The 15,365-nt window shown below is 42.7% G+C and overlaps 1 pseudogene; it reads right to left on the bottom strand.

Moving 5' to 3' along the window:
- Positions 1-1,486: 1,486 nt before the first annotated feature.
- LOC133871544 (uncharacterized) overlaps positions 1,487-15,365 on the bottom strand; it is a 140,551-nt pseudogene continuing 126,672 nt past the window's right edge.

Here is a 15,365-nt window from a genome sequence, read left to right as displayed (position 1 = left end):
TAAACACACCAATGACACACAAATCACAGTAGCGAGGTAATCAAACTCAATCAACAACACAATTTTTTTTTTCTTCTTCTTCTTCTTTTTTTATTTTTATTTTTATTTTTTTTATTTTATTTTTTTGAACTACAAAAGCAAGCAAAATAATGGACAAAACTGTAAACTCCACCCCCAAATTAAAATAACACATTGTCCTCAATGTGAATAGAAATACAATACCGAAGGGGCGATGCAAGTTAGGTGTTCCGTAGAAGAAGGCTCCCCCAAACTTGAATGGTAGACACTTATCCTGATAATCACAACAAAAACAAATAAAATCAAATGACAAGTGCTAAGTTTTCATTCTTCAGCCAGACTCTCCAAAAATTGACGACAATGGATCCTCCAATATGGTCATCTCAACCTCCAGACTCTGCAACTCGAAGAATGGTTTCAGTATTTGTCTATTAACCTTGAAAGTGGTACTATTCTTCGAATGCTCAATCTCAATGGCCCCATAAGGAAAAACAGAGCGAATAGTAAATAGGTTGTCCATTGAGATCTGAGCTTCCTTGGAAAAAGATGCAAACATGAATTTTATAGAAGGACTTTTTGACCCTGTTCAAAAGAGCATCTCAAAATGTTCTGGTCATGTTCCTTCTTCATCCATGCCTTGTACAATGTCACACAATCATAGGTATCATTCCTTAGCGGGAGCTTCCTTTGTGAGCCGCCTTCGAAAGATTGAAGTTCAGTTGCTTGATGGCCCAGTATGCTCTATGCTCCAACTCCACCGGTAGATGACAAGCTTTACCGTACACAAGACGATAAGGAGACATGCCCACAGTAAGATTGAAGTTTGGGATTTTGAACGTTGTACGGTAAGCCCATAGTGCATCATTCAATCACAAAGACCAATCTTTCCTTGAAGGGTTCTTAGTCTTTTCCAAAATTTCTTGATCTCCCAATTAGATACCTCCACTTGTCTACTAATTTGAGGGTGATATGGGCTGGCAACCTTATGTGTGATGAAATACTTCTTCATCAACTGTTCAAAAATCCTGTTGCAAAAATGCTTGCCTCCATCACTTATGTTTGCTCGAGGAGTACCAAAGCGAGCAAAAATAGTGTCTCTCAAGAACTGGACCACAACTCTGTGGTCATTGGTCTTGCATGCAACAGCCTCCACCCATTTGGACACATAGTCCACAACAACTAGAATGTATAGAAAGCCAAAGGAGTTTGGGAAAGGTCCATAAAGTCAATACCCCACACATCGAAAATCTCAACAATTAGAATGGGGTTGAGGGGCATCATATTCCGTCTTGAAATACTCCCTAGCTTCTGGCAACACTCACATGATGTACAGTAGGTGTGAGCATCTCTGAACAGGGTAGGCTAGTAAAATCCACACTACAAAATCTTCGCAGCGGTCTTCTTCGTACTGAAGTGGCCTCCAAAAGCGTGATCATGACAAAAGGAGATGACATTGGATTGGTCATGCTCAGGGACAATACTTGAAAAGATAAGGATCATCCCAGAAAAAGTACTTCACCATGGCCATAAACTTGAACTTATCTTGCCACCCCCAATGCCAAGGCATGTGACTGGTGACAAGATAGTTCACTACATCAGCAAACCATGGTGAAGGAGTGTGAGCAACATGCATCAATTGCTCATTAGGGAAGGTCTTAGAGATGGGAGTGGCCTCATTGGTGAAATCCACAATGATCCTAGAAAGATGATCAGCCACCACATTTTCGGAACCCTTCTTGTCCCGAATCTCTATGTCAAACTCTTGCAACATTAATATCCACCGGATGAGGTGAGATTTAGCATCCTTTTTTGAGAAAAGATACTTCAATGTCGCGTGATTCGAGTAGATAATAACTTTGGATCCTAGCAAGTACGAACGAAATTTGTCCAAAGCAAAAATGACCGCTAACAACTTCTTCTCAGTGGTAGAGTAGTTGAGTTGTGCATCGTTCAGAGTTTTGCTTGCATAGTAAATAACATGGGGGAGTTTGTCAATATGCTGCCCCAAAATAGCTCCGACTACATAATCTAATGTGTCACACAATCTCAAAGGGGTACCCCTGTTGGGTGGTCAAATAATTGGTGTGGATGTCAGAATTGTCTTAAGGGTCCCAAATGCCTTATTGCAGTCCTCATCAAGTACAAATGGGGTCTCTTTTGCCAACAACTTGCACAAAGGCTTGGCGATCTTGATGAAATCCTGGACGAATCGCCTATAGAATCCTGCATGGTCCATAGGGAAGATTGGAAATCAGATCCATCTTTGCTTTATCAACCTTTATCCCATGATGAGAAATGACGTGCCCGAGCACAATACCTTGCTTCACCGTAAAGTGACACTTCTCCCAATTGAGCACCAGGTTCTTCTCCTTGTATCACGCTAAAACCAAAGTGTGGCGATGCAAACACTCATCAAAATATGAACCGAAGACGGAGAAGTTATCCATGAATATTTCCAGGAAACGTTCTACCATATTTGAGAAAATGCTGATCATCCACCGCTGAAAAGTAGCGGGTGCATTGCAAAACCCAAAGGGCATCCGATAGTAGGCGAACATCCCAAAGGACAAGTGCACGTCGTCTTCTCTTGATCTTCAGGGTCCACAGGGACCTGGTTATATCTAGAATAACTATCCAAGAAACAATAGTAGTCATGCCCTGCCAAGTGCTCCACCATCTGATCAATGAATGGAAGTTGGAAATGATTCTTTCTAGTGGCGGCATTCAACTTACGGCAGTCTATACATACTTTCCATCTAGATTGAATATGAGTTGGCACCAACTCCCCTTCCTTTTTCTCTACTACCGTCAATCCAGCCCACTTAGGCACAACATGAATTGGGCTCACCCACTTGCTATCAGAAATTGGATATATAATGCCAGCATCCAATAACTTGATCACTTTAGCTTTTACAACTTCCTGCATAGCTGGGTTGGGCCTTCTCTGTGGCTCCCTCGATGGTTTAGCATCCTCCTCCAGATGTATCTTGTGCATGACCTCCGAAGGGTTGATTCCTCTGATAGCTTCAATGTTCCAGCCAATTGCTTCCTTGTGCTCGCTCAAGATGTCCAATCACTGTTTCTCTTGAACATCAGCCAAATCTAATATAGAGGATTAACGTCTAGGATTAGTTAGATATCTAGAAAATACAAGAGGACGCGAAGAGAACACTTAGAAATTCTAGAAGTGGAGTTTTTGGTCTGGCGTCCAGACGCATGCTTAGCCCGTCTGGATGGATGCCTTACGAATGGCGTGGCATCAAATGTGTGTTCGTCCAAATGTTCACTCATCCAGTTCGGACGACCCTGGACTTAAATCTGAGACAGAACCTCTTTTGGTTTATTTTCTCTGAATTTCTCTCATGCTTTCACGATTTTCCTCTAGTTTTTCACACAAAAACGTCAATCCATGGAAATCCATCGGTCCAAACTCAAATCTGACTTTGGGAGCTTGATCTACGCATGTTTGGATCTACGTTTTGACCGGTTGTTTTGAGGTAAATCACTAAATTCATATTTTTGAGTAAATCTTGTAAATTTGAGTTTAATTTAGTGTTCTCTTTAGGTGTTTGGCTTTTTGGAACTTGCTTAAGGCTACCCAAACCTTGGGTATTGGTTCGGTGGACTTTTGGTAAGTTTTCCCTAACCCTAATTTTTGGGTATTTTATTTTAAGTAGTGTTTTAGGTGATTAACCCTAAGTAAATACTCATGGTTTAATGTTATTGTGGTTAGATTAGTATTTTATGATTGTGGGTATGTGTTTAGAAACCCTAGAATTTTATGGGTAGCTTGTGACATAGCCTTTGAGTGATTCATAGTGCTACTTAGTGTGGTTAATAAATAGGAAACTAAATGGTGCATTGTGTTGTGTTTTAGTGGCACTTTATGAATTGAACTTAGAGTCGTTGGAGTTGGTGTACAAGCGGCCTAAGGTGAGTATTCTACTCACTGAGAAAACTAACTTCATATAATATGGATTTGCAAAATGTTAGTATTTTGGCCTCATTTTGTGTTTGAATAAAATCACTTAAGTGTAAAGATGCTGTAAACAGGGATTCCACTATTCAGAGTCTGCAAGTCAGAAGAATTCAAGTTCCCTGTCAGCTGTCAGTACGATCGAACCATCCCGTTCGGACACCTATCTGTCCATTGTTCCATCCGTCCGGACGACGTGTCATCCCGTTCGAACGCTAGACAAACCAGCATCATCCGTCCGGACCCCATACTATATCGAGAAGTTTCTGTGCCAGTGTGCATCCGTCCGGACGTTTCAGCAGCATGTCCGGACGCCTCCCAGTACTCAATCAGTTTTTGATTTCTTTCCAAGTTCCAAGAAAGGGAAGATCAATCAACCGTCCGGACGATGTGGTATCCCCTCCGGACGTGAGTCTCCGTAAGGCAAGAATCGCAATTCAAATATGACCGTCCGGACGTCTGACAGCTATGGTCCAGACGCGCGTGCATCAAAGAAGGAAATTGCCAATTTGACTTCAACCGTCTGGACGACTGCCTATCATGGTCCGAATGAGCGCATTGCCGATATGGAAATTGCGTGTTGAAGAATAGCTGTCCGGATGCTCATCCCCCATGGTCCGGACGCTCGAGAGCCTTATAAGGAAATTACTTGCAGCGGACGTGCGACTGTCCGGACGATGTGCCATCCCGTCCGGACGATCTCCTTAAACAGGAAAGATTTCTCCGTGAATTTTTCGGAAAATCTTGTCACACAGTTGTCCGTCCGGACGGCCCATGTCCACCATCTGGACGGTGCCCAGGTATATTTTGCCTGACGCTCATTTGAGGCCCCAGCCTATAAATAGAGGCCCCTAGGCACTGTGACCTGCAAGAATTCGGTGTGAATTCCATTAGAGCTCAGAGAAGTCATCAATCCCTCTGAAGTTGTTTTACAAGTGTGTTGTGCTGTAAACCGAAGTCTATCTTAGAGGTCGGCTATAAGGTAAGGAGTTCCATTGAAGACCCCTTCAGGTAGGTGAACCTGGTTGGGAAGCGTTCGTGTTGGGTTACACGTCAGAGATCAAGGTACGACCACTGCATCGGTACATGTGAGTGTTACTGTCTTGTATCTAGCTATGTCTTCTGAATAGTAGAATTCCTGGGTTTGGCTGCCCCATAGTGGTTTTTCTCTTAACTGAGTTTCCACTTCATCAACAAAAATCTGTGTGTCATTTACTTTCCGTTGTGCTTTAATTTTTGTTGACACTTATGCACACACTTGTTTTTTAAATTAGAAGTCATTTCAAATTTCAATTTTCAATTGATATCAGAGCTTGGTACACTCTGAGAAGATTAATTTCTTGAGTGTTATTATATTTGACTTCTATATCTTGATATGTCTCAAAATCTTAATTCTGTTCCTACCTTTGATGATACGAACTATGGCTATTGGAAAGCTCGGATGCGATTCTTTTTAAAATCTATTGACTGTTGGAGTATTGTTGACTCTGGTTGGACTAAACCGGAGGATACAACTCCTGAAACAGTCCCTCTGAAAAACGCCCAACTTTCCAATGATAAAGCCCTCCATGCTCTGTGCCAAGCACTTTCTCCCTCTGAATTCGCCAAAATTTCAAACTGCGAATCAGCCAAAGAAGTATGGCAAATCTTGGAAACAACATATGAAGGCACGAAATTAGTTAAATTTGCCAAACTTCAAATGTTGACTTCAAGATTTGAAGAAATTAAGATGTTGGAAGAAGAGACTTTTGGAGAGTTTTACTCCAAGATAAGTGACCTTAGAAACTCCATGGTGAGTCTTGGGAAATCTATCTCGGATGTAAAAATCATCCGAAAAATTCTAAGATCTTTGCCCGAGCGTTTCAGGATCAAGGTAACAACGATCGAAGAAAGCAAGGATCTTGAAGAGATGAAGATTGAAGAGCTAGTTGGATCTCTTCAAACATATGAGCTGTCTCTGCCCCCAGTCAAGAAATTGAAGACCATTGCCCTAAAGGCTTCCAAGAAGATGGTAGAAGCCTCCTCTGAAGATGACTCTGAGGATGAAGACAAAGCTGTGGCTATGTTAGCTAAAAATTTTAGAAGACTGATGAAAGATGATCGGTTCAAGAAGAAGTTTTCTGATAAAATGAAGAAACCTCTCAGAGAAGCTGAACCAGAGGAAGAGGAGAAGAGAGATCCCAGAGGACCCCGATGTTTTGAATGCTTAGGCTTTGGGCATATCCGGGCGGATTGTGGAAATCTCAAAAAGGGCAAGGGGAAGGCATACAATGTGACTCTCAGTGATGAGTCAGAAGAAGAAGCTCCAGAGTCTGAAAAATTTCTGGCCTTTGTAGCCCCACATGTTGAAGATGAAGACTCATATTACTCAGAGCATAGTGGAAATGAGGAAGAGCTCAAGGACGCCTACAAGACACTCTACAAAGAGTTTGAGAAGCTGAGGGAAGGCCGAAAGTAGCACCTGAATGATCTGAACAGTTTACAGACCGAGAAAAGTTCATTGCTGCACAAAGTACAAGAGCTGGAGGAAAAGCTACTAGAGACACAGCTCTAGCTAGAGAGAGTCACTGATGAGAAGTTGACTCGTATGCTGTCCATCCAGAAGAGCCCAAATGACAAGACTGGTCTCGGGTATGTAGCTTCCTCTTCTGATGTTCTTCTTCCTCAAAGACTGTATTTGTGAAACCTACAGTCCCAGAGCTTCCTCCCGCTGTTGAAGATAAACAGAAGGAAAAGGTTAATGATGATGTTCCAGGCACTCAGCAGCCTCATTCCATCAAAAGACCTCATATTTGCCATCACCGCGGTCTCAGTGGGCATGTTCGGCCTCAGTGCTCCCTCTTGAAAGCTCAAAAGGCCAACGCCAAGAAAGAAGTGCCCAGACAAGCTCATTATGGCGCTAAACCTGTGGCTCAGCATCAGACTCCTTGGCATCAGGCATCCTATCAAGTACCATGGGGACAAGTATCAAGGCATCAGTATCAAGCCCTTTGGTCTCATGCTCCTTAGCATCAGCGGCCTCAGCAGTGGTTTGTACCAGCCAATTACAGAGGCACTTACAAGAGCAAACCCAAGCATTTGAGAAGGCCTCAAGAGCAATACTCCATTGAGCCTCCTGTCTGGATGCAAAACATGATGGAGTTGATGATGCAGTCTTGTCAGCAACCACCCATTGGAAGTCAGACTTGGGCTAAAAAGGACAGTTACCCCAGGAAGGGGAACCGACGCACCTAGCAGGTTCAAGTGTTCATGCCTAGGATTTGGTTCCTAATCTTAAGGCATCAGGTTTGATTGCTTGCACTTTTTATGTTATATTTATGTGCTTGTTATGCAATCTAGGAACTAGCTTGTTGTTCCCCCTGTTTCTCTTGAGAGAACTTTGCAGGTATCTATTGGGGAAGATAGAAAAAGCAGCTTGAGCGACTGTTTTTCTGTATTGGCATCTTTGAGTAGTTACATGTGTGATCTTACCTTTGCATATGATGTCATTTCCATATTGCATGTTTTGTTTGTTTTTAATAATAAAATAAAAAAAAAAATTTGGGGAGAATTTGCAGGACTTTTTCTTCTTGGCTTATTAGATATTGTATGTATCTTTACCTGATATCTCAATTCTGTGAGCATTAATTTACTTTGCTTAGATACATTTGAGAGTATATGATTATTTTGGCCAAGTTAGTTTTCCTGGTTGTGCAAAAGTAGGATAGCTCCTTTCCTCATGCGATGAAAAAGTTCACTATCCGAGACTCCCTAAAGGTACATCATTCCTTCTCTGACTATTTGTTTCTAAAAATTTTGAATAAGAGAAGAGGTTTGTGACAAGATGGTCAAATTGACCACAGGCTAGTTGAACCTAGGATCTAAAAATTCTGGCATTTCCTCTAGCTTCCAGCACCATAAGAATTTTGCAGTTATTCATATGATTTTTGTGCTTTAAGATTGTTTATTCATTGCTTTTGTACTGAATCTGCAATATGCCTTGCCCTCTATGAGCAAGTAAAAATTTATCTTGTCCTTCATGGTACAAGTAAAACAATTCGGTGCTGTATCTCAGGGGGAGTGTATCAGATGAGGATGGCTAGGCCCTAGTAAGAGTAAGGTTTGACTTTTGGCTAATCTGTCACGGATTCTTTCTCTTCTTTAGGAAATCCGGTTGCTCTTGTCATGATTTTTTTAAAAACCTTGTGGGTTCAATCTTCACACACACACACACGCATTGCATGAGTTGAGTTGCCTATTTGAATTTTCTATTTTCAGGAAAACTATTTGTGCTAAATGAAATCTCAATTCTCATTTATATCTCTGTTTAGTTTTTGAGATGCTCTCTGATTGTGTTATCAATTGATTATACATGCGTGTTCTAACACTGACTTGAGGAAATTTGATCTCTGTAAATTTTCCTTAGCTTTTCTGGTGTTTCAGTGTGGAGCGTCTAGACGGTCTACATTGACATCCGGACGGCTCTCCCTTGGAGTCCGGACGGAGATGGAGCCCAGATGTCCAGACAGGACCTGACGGAGTCCGGACGCGCGCTGTCATCATCGTCCGAACGGTCTCTTTATATCTTTCGGATGCGCGCGACCAGTCTGCTCCTTTCCGAGGTAGCGAGCGTCCGGACGTCATCAATCCACCGTCCGGACGGGGACCCCACAGTGGCTATAAAAACCCTGCTCGCCGCATTCCCTTCATACCCCACAAAATCTGAACTTTTGGCTGCTTGTGAGTTATTTGTCTTTGAGTTCTTTGGTTTTTTGCATATTCCTCTCATATTTCAGGTATTTTTCTAGTCTTTTTCTCTTTAGTTTTTTTTTAAACTGTTAGAATGTTATTTTTAATATGATATGCATATTACTGCCTTGTTGAACTTCCTTGGACTTCATTGTGATATTACTATTATTCTGCCAAATGTTTGTTATCCTAACAAGAATATTTTTGGAATATTTTTTCTTTGGAAAATTCTTGTTGGATCTTTTGCAGAATCATGTCTGCCGGCAGTCCACCCCTCAGGGTCTGTTAGAGGCTTGTGGAAGATAGGGCTGCAATTCAGGCCAAAATTATGGACCGCTCCGTCATTGCTGAGCGGAACATTCTTTGGGCTGATATCATGGTGCCACTGCTGGACAACAAACTTGACATCATCCTGACGTACAACTGGGGATATCTTCACAGCTGTGCTTGTCAGGTATACACCAGATTAGTCAAGCTGTTCTACGCCAACCTGGAGGTGGTTCAGAATGATGATCGTGGAGTGGTGCTTCAGTCCTCAGTTGCAGGCCATCTCATCACTGTTGATCCTCAGGTCATCAGCCACATCATCCGAGTCCCAGTGCTCGAGATTTTGGCCAGCCCACACAATGAGGTGGTGCTTCCTCCATCCTTGGATGATCTCATGGAATTCTTCCGTGCCGTTCCCCAAGGTGAGGAGTGCTCTACTGCCATCCGGATTGGTTCCCTGTCATCCACCCACCGCATGCTGGCCAAGATCATTCAGCAAAACATCTGGCCTATTTCCCGGCGCAGTGATCTAATTCTGAAACGGGCCCAGTTTGTCTATGCAATCCACCTTCGCTTGCCTTTCTGCCTGTGCAAGCACATTTTGGGGGTTATATTAGAGGCCCGTGATGAGAGCACTGCTGGTCTCCCTTTTGGCTGCCTCCTTACTCAGATTATTCTTCAGTCGGGCATCAATGTCAATGGCGAACCGAAGATGAAAATCCAGCAGCCCATCAGCAAGCAGACATTGATGAAGTCTAATGCGCAGCTGCGGAGAGATGACTCCGATGATGAGGTGCCCCCACTTGCTGCTATGCCAGTCGGCTTTCTAGATATGGCTTCATCCTCACATACTGTGCCGCCATATGAGCCAGAGGTCAATTATGCTCAGATTATGGAGGCTCTTGCTGTACTTCAGGGAGGGATGAGCAGCATGCAGGTGTCTATGTCTCCCATGCAGCAGTCCATCTCATCCATACAGCTAGTTGTGCACTCCATCGACAGGGATTCCACTATTCAGAGTCTGCAAGTTAGAAGAATTCAAGTTCCCTGTCAGCCGTCCGGACGATCGAGATATCCCGTCCGGACGCCTATCTGTCCACTGTTCCATCCGTCCGGACGACGTGTCATCCCGTCCGGACGCTAGACAGACTAGCATCATCCATCCGGACGAAGTATTCATTCCGTCCGGACCCTATACTATATCAGAAGTTTCTGTGCCAGCGTGCATCCGTTCGGACGTTTCAGCAGCATGTCCGGACGCCTCCCAGTACTCGATCAGTTTCTGATTTCTTTCCAAGTTCCAAGAAAGGGAAGATCAATCAACCGTCCGGACGATGTGGTATCCCGTCCAGACGCGAGTCTCCGTAAGGCAAGAATCGCAATTCAAATATGACCGTCCGGACGTTTGACAGCTGTGGTCCAGACGTGCATGCATCAAAGAAGGAAATTGCCGATTCGACTTCAACTGTCCGGACGACTGCCTATCATGGTTCGAACGCGCGCATTACCGATATGGAAATTGCGTGTTGAAGAATAGCCGTCCAGACGCTCATCCCCCATGGTCCGGACGCTCGAGAGCCTTATAAGGAAATTACTTGCAGCGGACGTGTGACTGTCTGGACGATGTGCCATCCCGTTCGGACGATGTCCTTAAACAGGAAAGATTTCTCCGTGAATTTTTCAAAAAATCTTATCACACAGTTGTCCGTCCGGACGGCCCATGTCCACCGTTCGGACGGTGCCCGGGTATATTTTTCCTGACGCTCATTTGAGCCCCCAGCCTATAAATAGAGGCCTCTAGGCACTGAGAACTGCAAGAATTTGGTGTGAATTCCATTAGAGCTCAGAGAAGTCATCAATCCCTTTGAAGCTGTTTTACAAGTGTGCTGTGCTGTAAACAGAAGTCTATCTTAGAGGTCGGCTCTAAGGTAAGCAGTTCCATTGAAGACCCCTTCAGGTAGGTGAACCTGGTTGGGAAGCGTTCGTGTTGGGTTACACGTTAGAGATCAAGGTACGACCAATGCATCGGTACATGTGAGTGTTACTATCTTGTATCTAGCTATGTCTTCTGAATTGTAGAATTCCTGGGTTTGGCTGCCCCAGAGTGGTTTTTCTCTTAACTGAGTTTCCACTTCGTCAACAAAAATCTGTGTGTCATTTACTTTCCGCTGTGCTTTAATTTTTGTTGACACTTATGCACACACTTGTTGTTTAAATTAGAAGTCATTTCAAATTTCAATTTTTACAAAATATATATTATTTTATAAATCCGAACTTACAGTATGTTGAAATATATATGTTTTGGATGATTTAAGTAGTTTCGATTATGTTTAAATTATATCAATGATGTTTATGAAATGATGCATGAATGAAAGATGTTGAATTGATTTAAAGTGTTTGAATGTGTGCTGCAGTTGAGATTTAAATTATGAAAGTAGAATGATAACAATGCATGTTGATTGATCATTGTTTTTGAAGAAAGTATAATTTGCAAAGAGTATGTTGTATTGTAAAGCATAAATCATGAGCATATAACTCGAGGGTAAGCCTCATAAGGATAACTTGGGGGTTAGCCCATAATAAAGACTCGAGGGTAAGCCTCATAATAAAGACTCGAGGGTAAGCCTCATAATGAATTCGAGGGTAAGCCTCATAAAGAGCTTGAGGGTAAGCCTCATAACGAACTAGAGGCTAAGTCTCACAAAGAATAATAAGACTGTTAGTATTTTATATTGGCAACATTCTAGTTGACAAAAACACTTTATGTAATGGTTGCTTTTTAACAGGATTATCGGTTCTATTTAGAGTCTTCATGTAATATGGACAGAGTCTCATTTCATGCCATGTGTATGGTCACAAGTTTCTAAGATGTTGTCCATGTAATTTCCAAGTCAGAACAGTTGGTTCTTGTGCAACCGTCCGGATGGGCCTTTGAAGGCGTCTGGGCACCCAGCAGTGTCTAGAAGCTTCAGCGTTGAAGACGTCTGGACGTCAGCACAACACCGTCCTGATGCTAGGTCTAGCTTCTCCAATTTCTACACGGAGTTGGATTTCGGTAGTCAACACTGTTTGGGAAGTTTCTACAAGACATCCGAACGAAGTGGCAACAAGTCCGGACGATGTCGAAGATTCCAGAATATTCCAGGTTTCCTTTACGAGCGCAGAAAGGAGATACAACGAAGACCATCCGGACAGTCGGCCAACCTGTCTAGACGTGGACCTGGTAAGGATAGAATTGCGCTGTTTCTGAAAGGCGATCGCAGAAGACCGTCTGGATGTGGCTAACTTCTGTTCAGATGCTCGACAGTGAGTCCGAATTTCAGCAGATTTAGGTTTTCTGGAAGCCTATAGATAGAAGGCCATAGGCTTGTTAATTGTATGAATTCTGTATCGAATTCCATAGTGCTTAGAAAGGATGTTTAGGGAGAATTGAAGATCACCTAGCTCTCAAGCCGTTGCCGGTGTGTGCTCAACAGTTCGTGTGAAGTCTATCTTAGGGATCGGCCCTAAGGTAAAGGAATCCATTGAAGACCCTTTAAAGTAGGAGACTTGGTTGGGAAGCGTTCAAGATGGGCTTCGTGTCAGAGTTAAAGGTATGACTATTGCGTAAGGGTATGTGAATACAAGTGTCTTGTAACTAACTTTGTTTTCAGTATAGTGGATATACTGGGTTTGGCTGCCCCGGAGTGATTTTTCTCTTTACAGAGTTTCCACTTCATCAACAAATATCTTGTCTTCTTTAAATTCTGCATTTAAGATATTTTGTTGCACACAAACACACACTTGGTTAATTTAGAAGTCATTATTTATTTTCAAAGACTATCATGAGCATGCACATCATAGTTTGCATGTGTGTGATGTTTTTATGATATTTATATTTCTATCAGCTGCTTGCATGATTTGAGGACATTAAACTTGGACGTATGAAAATAATTATTGACTTCTAATTTTAACCAAGTGTGTGTGTTTGTGTGCAAAGAAATATCTTAAATGCAGAATTTAAATAAGACAAGATATTTGTTACGAAGTGGAAACTCTGTGCAGAGAAAAACCACTCCGGAGCAGCCAAACCCAGGAAATCCACTATCCAAAGACAAAGCTAGTTACAAGACACTCATACTCACATACCCTTATGCAGTAGTCATACCTCTAACTCTGACACGAAGCCCATCGTGAACGCTTTCCAACTAGATCTTCTACCCGAAGGGGTTTTTGATGGATTCCTTTACCTTAGGGCCGACCCCTAAGATAGACTTCACACGAATAGTTGAGCACACACCGGAAACGGCCTGAGAGCTAGTGGATCTTCGATTCTACCTAAACACCCTCTCAAAGCACTATGGAATTCACTGTCAAATTTTGTACAAAACAGAAGCCTAGGGCCCTCTATTTATAGGCTTACAGGAAACCTAAAACTGCTGAGATTCGAGCTCTGGTTGGCGAGCTTCTGGACGGAAGTTAGCCACGTTCGGATGGTTTTCTGCAATATCCTTTCAGAAACAGCTTAATTCAATCTTTATCAGGTTCACGTCCTGACTGCTTGACCGAGCGTCCGAACGGTCTTCCCTAAAATCCTTTCAGTGTTCGAACGGAACTGTAGAATATTCTGAAATACGGGACATCGTCTGGAAGTGTTGCCATGTCGTCTGGACAGCTTGCAAAGACTTCCCAAACAATGTCGAATTCTGAAATCCAACTCCTTGTTGAATACTGATTGACCTAGCGTCCAAATGGTGTTGCTCTGATGTCCGGACATATTCATTGTTATCTGTTGGACACTGAGGGGTGTCCGGATGCCTTCAAAGGCCCGTACGTACGGTTGCATAGGAACCGGCTGTTTTGTCTTGGATTTTGTAAGGACTCTTCATGGACATGTTCTAGAAGCTTGTGATCTGATACTTTCTTTGATTTGAACATTGTCTGAATGCATGAAGATTCTGAATTGAAAACCGACCATCCTGTTAAATTGCAACCATTACATAAACTGTTTTTGTTTATCCAGAATGTAGCCAATATAAAATACTAACAACGTACATGGGTATTCTTGTTGTTCGGATATAAGTAATGTAGTGTCTTGGGAGTAGGTAGGTGGAATGCTATTTGTTCTTCAGCAAGCCGTGCTTGCATATAAGAGTCTTACTCTAGTGCTCGCATGATCAACTAATGCTCTAGGCACAATGCCGTAATGCCCTGGGATTTGGTGTTACTTGTATTTGGAGGATGATGGTATCTTTGTATTGAAGAGCAAAATGTCATTGTTCTAAGCTTGATGTACTTAGAAGTTTACGTTATTGGATTGGGTAATGCATGTGTTGGGAGTAGGTAGGCGGAATGCTATTTGTTCTATAGTAACGACATGCTTGCATAAGAGTTTCTCTCTAGTACTCGCATGATCAAACTCTCGTATCAAAGGCACAAAGCCGTAATTCCTTGAGGCACGTTGTTATATATATTTCGCAACGTTAGATCTTTGTGCATTTGGGCTACCAACCTAAAAGTATTGTTAGTATTTTAAATTGGCCACATTCTAGATAACAAAAAACACTTTATGTAATGGTTGTGAATTAACAGGATGGTCGGTTCTCAATTTAGAATCTTCTTGTATTCAGACAGTGTTCAAATCAAAGCATGTGAGTGATCACAAGCTTCTAGAAGATGTCCATGAAGAGTTCTTGCAATTCCAAGCCAAATCAACTGGTTCCTGTGCAACTGTCAGGACAAGCCTTTGAAGGCGTCCGAACGCCCCGCAATGTCTAGCAGATTACGTTGAAGACATCCGAATGACAGAGCAACACTGTCCGGATGGCTAGGTCAATCAGTATTCAACACAGAGTTGGATTTTAGAAGTCGACACTATTAGGGAAGTCTCTGCAAGTCGTCCAAACGACATGGCAACACGTTTTCACGCTGTCCAGCATTTCAGAACATTCCAGTGTTTCGCTCGAACACAGGAAGGAGTTATAGCGAAGACCGTCCGGACGTGGACCTGATAAAGATAGAATTGCACTGTTTCTGAAAGGGTTTCGCAGAAGACCGTTCGGACGTGGCTAACTTCCGTCCGGACGCTCGACAGCCAAAGTCTGAATCTCAGCAGGTTTAGGTTTTCTGTAAGACTATAAATAGAGGGCCCTACGCTTGTCAATTGTACAGAATTTGGCATTGAATTCTATTAGCTTTGAGAGAGTGTTTAGGGAGAATTGAAGATCCGCTAGCTCTCAAGTCGTTGCCAGTGTGTGCTCAACAGTTCATGTGAAGTCTATCTTAGGGTCCGGCCCAAAGGTAAAGGACTCCATCAAAGACCCCTTCAAGTAGGAGACTTGGTCTGGAAGCGTTCACGATAGGCTTCGTGTCAAAGTTAAAGGTATGACTATTGCAT

This window comes from Alnus glutinosa, chromosome 6 (assembly GCF_958979055.1).
Source record: "Alnus glutinosa chromosome 6, dhAlnGlut1.1, whole genome shotgun sequence".
Lineage (NCBI taxonomy): Eukaryota > Viridiplantae > Streptophyta > Magnoliopsida > Fagales > Betulaceae > Alnus > Alnus glutinosa.
The sequence above is the reverse complement of the archived record's forward strand: the minus strand, read 5'-3'. Positions and strand labels throughout refer to the sequence as shown.